Below are 6000 nucleotides of genomic sequence, written 5' to 3' on the forward strand. Positions count from 1 at the left end.
GTGCTGTCGTAACTTTGAACCCTTACTAAATGAACTGTTGTAAGTCAAGGATTACCTGTAATAGATTTTTGTTCTAGCTTTATTTTAGATCAAGGTGGAATACATGCCTAATGTTGTAGTTTCTCCACAACAACAATTCTATGAGAAGGGTTGGGCTGAGAGAAACTGACGGGCCAAAGTCACCCATCTAGCTTTCATTCTCGGGAAATAACTAGATTTCATGATCCCCCGATTTCAGGGGTGGGCTTCAAAAATTTTAGCAAGGAGTTCTCTCCCTGGTTGCTAGGTGGGCATGGCCATGGTGGGCATGGCCTAGTTGGCCTCCTGCACCACGGTGGGGGGGAGGGCATCTTTGCTGTCTCCAGGCTCTGGAGGTTTTCTTGAGCCTTCGGGAGGGTGAAAATGGCTTTGGAGGCCCTCTTGAGGCTGGAAACGGGCCTTCACGAACTTCCAGTAAGCCAATTTTTTGCCTCCCCCTCCCGAGTCTCCATGCATGCCCTGCACTTACCTGTATCCAAAACGAGCTGTATGGGGACTCCAGGGAGAGGCGGGATTTGTGTGGGTGGGGCCAGCCAGCAATGGGATTTGGGGGTTCTGAACTGCACAGAATCTTAGCTAGAGGTTCTCCCGAATCCCTGCAAACCTCCCACAGCCCACCCCTGCCTGATTTCTAGCTCCTTAGTCCCTACACCAAAGTGGATCCATTGTTGATTTCCCATGCAAATAAGCTATGAGAAATTCTCCCATTCTTTCATCACATAGGCTTTGGAGTTAATCCAATGTAACACAGACACTCAGAAGTTAATGCTTTGGAACAAATACTCCACAGCCACATACATTTGTAGACTATATGATTGTTTTGCTTCCTCCTTCCTGGAAGCTTGCAAATGCCTGTTTTTCCATTCAGTTAAAGCTCGTGATAGATAAATACAGTATTTGGGTTGGATTCATATTGTCCAAACATTACGTACCAAATAACAAAATGTTGACAAAGGTTTGTCCAGGCCCTGTTACTAATGATCTTAACAGGAAGAGTTATTGATCTCATGCCTTTGTGTTTAGCTATAAGTAGGAAACCTACTTAATAGTTCTTGCTTACTCCATCACAATATTTTCTAAATAGGGATTGACAATATTGTGTCTTCAAGTATTTTGAGCTATATCTCCTATACACCCTTTGCTCTTTGGCTATAATGCCTGAGATCAGTCTGTGAGCAAAGTTGACTGCCTATTCCTGCTCCGGAGTTTACTTGAAAACACATTGCAATAAATAATAATCCATTGTAATAGTTATAATTTTATTTTAATAAATATAATTCAATTTTCATGAGTCCTACAACATTAGCATTTAACTTTTCTCCTAAGAATTAACTCTTTAAATAGCACAAATGTATTTGTTTTAACCACTCTTCTTGTGGGACACTAAATGAAAATCTTGTACCAACATCACCACCTGCTGGCTGATTTTTCAATTCCAAAAATATTTGCATAAAAAAAAATATTTGGAAATCTCAGCACAAGAAATATTTTATAAATGAGTAGTAATAGGCAAACTCAAATGGCTAACATATTACAAGACATTTGAATTTTGTCAAGGGAATGTAAAGTAAAATCAAAAGAACTGATAGCAGAGAGAAATAATTATCAATGGTTCTCTTGTTCACAATTATTAGAAAGATTTAAAATAATGATTTTGAACAGTGTAAGATTGAGTTTGAAATAAAAAAGTTTTATTGGGTTTTTTCAAATATTTTGGGGAAAAGGGTACATAAATGTGGAGAAAAATTTTGACAGCTACATCATACGGAAGCTGGTACCTCCCAGGAGTCTTACATCTCTCTCTTATTTTATATATATCAAAATATCATTATTAGAACATGTAATTGTTAAAATATAAAAAATTTTATTGCAATTTGAAATAGGGCAAGGAAGAGGATATATGATGAAGTGGGCTAAGGATTTTAGTTATAACATTTGGGACAATTAGAAATATATGGCTGAAAGACTGGCATTTACACTATGTCATAATTATGCCATTTGTTTTTCTGCATTATAACTTCAATGACGTTATTGCATGCATAAAGATGGAAAGATCTGGCATGGAAAAATAGTTAGTGAAGATAATGGCACTTGCTGTGATGGCTGGATTGACTTGTTTGATCAGAAAATAGCCAATATTTATTCTTATGTTATGTTAATTTTATATTATTTATTATAATATTAGTTTATTGCTGACTGGAAACCCCTTATAGATTTTTTTGTATGGAAATGTCAGGCACAGAAGAATCATGATCACACGTTAAGTTCCAGTTAAGAAGATTTATTGCTCAAGAATGTAGTCAATTGAAGGTCAGTTCTAAACTGGCACTAGGTAAGAGATAACAGAATTGGGGCGGGGGGGCTGGTCTTGCTTGTGGGAGCATAACTACTCCAGATTGATTCCTCTCTTGACTCCGCCCCGAGGCTCTGCCTCTTCTCCAACATCAACAGGAAAAAAAGAACTTGAGATTTATAGGTTTCATGATTTAACAAGATATATTATTGAAAGATTATTATGTTGTAACCATAATGTAAGAGGTAAATTTATAATTGTACTTACAACTGTTGTAAAGAAGATTGGAACTATGTCTTTGTATCTGTTTCCTTTGGTTTCTGTTTTTTTCTTCCTTGGACTTTTAGTTTTCTCTTTATTTTTTATTTTTCCTTACATTAGTTTGTATTTGTTTTTATTTTCCTTTTTTAAAAAAAATTATATGTAATTTAATTTTTTTTAAATTTAAAATATATAATTTTAAAAACTACATGAGAGTGGACAAGCATTCAAATGTTATTGTTGATAAAAGACTCAATTTATTCTGAGTATAATATGCCCTTAAAGAAAAAAAACCCTATGGCAAGTCTTACTGATCATAAGGGGAGATTTTCTGCAGTAAATTGCCAAGTGAAAATCTAGATTGTGTTGTAGCCATTCATCTGTCTTTAATCATGAACTAAGTGCTGAACGTTTTTAATTAGCTTGTTGATTGATATACAACTGAGCATATCATCAGCTGTTTTTCCTCTATGTGTATTTCTCTTTTCTGGTAGCAATGGGTGGTCTGTACTCACATCAAATTTGGATGCTTTATTAGTCAAGTGACGTATGAACACACCCAAAAGTAAAATATTTATTATGGAGATTGGCCAATCATAAACTGATATTGCTATAATTTAATACAACGTCCAAATCTTGAATGTCCGAACTAATTGCATGAGTCTTTAGAAAAATTTCTGACTAAAATTAATACAATAAAATAGCAGAGTTGGAAGGGACCTTAGAGGTCTTCTAGTCCATCCCCCTGCCTAGGCAGGAAACCCTATACCATTTCAGACAAATGGCTATCCAACATCTTTTTAAAGACTTCCAGTGTTGGGGCATTCACAACTTCTGGAGGCAAGCTGTTCCACTGATTAATTGTTCTAACTGTCAGGAAATTTCTCCTCAGTTCTAAGTTGCTTATCTCCTTGATTAGTTTCTTCCCATTGCTTCTTGTTCTACCCCCAGGTGCCTTGGAGAATAGTTTGACTCCCTCTTTTTGTGGCAACCCCTGAGATATTGGAATAATGCTATCATGTCTCCCCTAGTCCTTCTTTCTTTTAAACTAAACATACCCAGTTCCTGCAACCGTTCTTCATATGTTTTAGTCTCCAGTCCCCTAATCCTCTTTGTTGCTCTTCTCTGCACTCTTTCTAGAGTCTCCACATCTTTTCTACATCGTGGCGACTAAAACTGAATGTAGTATTCCAAGTGTGGCCTCACCAAGGCATTATAAAGCGGCATCAATACTTCACGTGACCTTGATTCTATCCCTCTGTTTATGCAACCTAGAACTGTGTTGGCTTTTTTGGCAGCTGCTGCACACTGCTGGCTCATATTTAAATGGTTGTCCACTAGGATTCCAAGATCCCTCTCACAGTTACTACTATTGAACAAGGTACCACATATACTGTATGTTAGATCTGGGCAGCGAGAGAACAGACTGCGGACACGAAGTGACTTAACAGCTCTTTATTAGTAGTAGTAGTGATCCAGCTTGCTCTGTGGCCGGAGGGTTCCCCTTTTATAGGAATCGGGTACGCCTCTCGACCAATCAGAGCGATACCTGTTTCCCGCCGTAGCGGCGGACCAGAGAGGAGACTTGCTACAATATATGTTAATATCTAACACCCCTCCTCTCTTAGACGGCACATTGCGGTTTGTTACATAGTCTCTAAGGTACGTTGGTGTTTGCCTTATGCGGGTGGAACGTCGCAGTTCGGGTTGATCGGAAGTAGTTGCAGGATCGGTTGCTTTCTCTGTTTCGCGTTCGGGAGTCTGTAGGCTTTCGTTGCTTTGGCGTTCGGGGATCTGCTGGCTTTCGTTGCGTTGGCGTTGTTCCGTTTCGCGTTCGACCTCTTGTTCTGTCCTGGGCTCGCAGGTGTCGTAGTTCTCTGTGTTGGGGCTCTCTAGTGGCTGACTCTGTATTGGCAGGTAGCTCTCGTTCTCGGTTCGTAGGTCTGAGTGTGCCAGGCGACCCCGTAGTTGATCGATGTGCCTTTTCCAGTTTCGCCCATCTTCCAGTTCTAGTAGATACGATCGTGGACCTGTGATGCCAATGACCTTTGCTGGCATCCACAATGTCCCCCCTGCATAGTTGTGGGCGTATACCGAATCCCCTATGCTAAAACTCCGAATTTTGCTTGTGGAGTCTGGGGGAGCTGTGGCAGAGTAATTTGGGTGAAGACGGTCCAGGTGAGACCGTAGACGGCGGCCCATGAGTAGTTCAGCGGGGCTCCTTCCCGTCGTAGCGCTGGGGGTAATGTGTTGGATTAATAGGTAATGGTCAATGCGTGTTTGCCAATCACCTGGACCCATCCTAGCGAGGGCCTCTTTTGCGGATCGCACCATTCTTTCAGCCTGTCCGTTTGATGCCGGATGGAATGGCGCGACGAGGGCATGCCGAATCCCCTGACCTGCTAAATACGTTTCGAATTGCATGGCCGTGAACTGGGGCCCGTTATCGGAGACCAGGAGGTCGGGCAGGCCATGAGTGGCGAAAAGTCGCCGTAGAACCCTAATGACTGCCTCTGCCGTGGTTGAAGTCATTAGGACTACTTCTAGCCATTTGGAGTATGCATCCACAACTATGAGGAAGGTCTGACCTTGAACTGGCCCTGCGAAGTCGATGTGTATTCTCGACCAGGGTGCTTTAGGCTTTTCCCATTCTGTGGCGGGCGCTTCCGGGGGTGCTGGCCTCGATTCCTGGCATGGATCGCAAGTGGCCACCCATTCCTCTATCTCTTTGTCCATGTTTGGCCACCAAACGTAACTTCTTGCTAACGCCTTCATCCTAACAATCCCCGGATGACCAACATGTAATGCATCTAACACATTTCTACGTAACGCATAAGGAATAACAACTCGATCCCCCCACAATAAACAACCTTGTAACACTGAGAGTTCATCCCGTTTTGACCAAAACATTTTGAATTCCGGGCCCACGTTTCCCTTCGGCCACCCCCTCCAAACCCAAGTTTGAACTTGCTTTATTATATTGTCTTTAGAAGAGAACCTCGCAACGACGCAGGAAGAAACCGGTCCTGAGTCCAAACAGTCAATGAGCAGCACCGGTACTTCGGGAGTGGGGTCTGGCAAAGGGTCCAGTAGAGGGCAACGGCTGAGTGCGTCTGCGTGTCCTAGAGTGGAGCCCGGTCGATGTATCAGCTTGTATGAATATGCAGCCAGGAAAACAGTCCACCTGGTCATGCATGGAGAAAGGGAGACTGGTGTGGGGCGGTTTCCCGCCAAGAGTCCCAACAGCGGTTTGTGATCCGTAATCAGCTCGAAATCGCGCCCATAGAGGTATTCATGAAAACGTTTAACTCCAGCGACAGCGGCTAACGCTTCCCAGTCCATCTGGCTGTAGTTCCTCTCAGCTGATGAAAGAGTCCTGGAGTAAAAAGCAATGGGTGCTTCGTTCC

This window comes from Natrix helvetica (assembly GCF_964273705.1).
Source record: "Natrix helvetica genome assembly, chromosome: 2".
NCBI classification, from domain to species: domain Eukaryota; kingdom Metazoa; phylum Chordata; class Lepidosauria; order Squamata; family Natricidae; genus Natrix; species Natrix helvetica.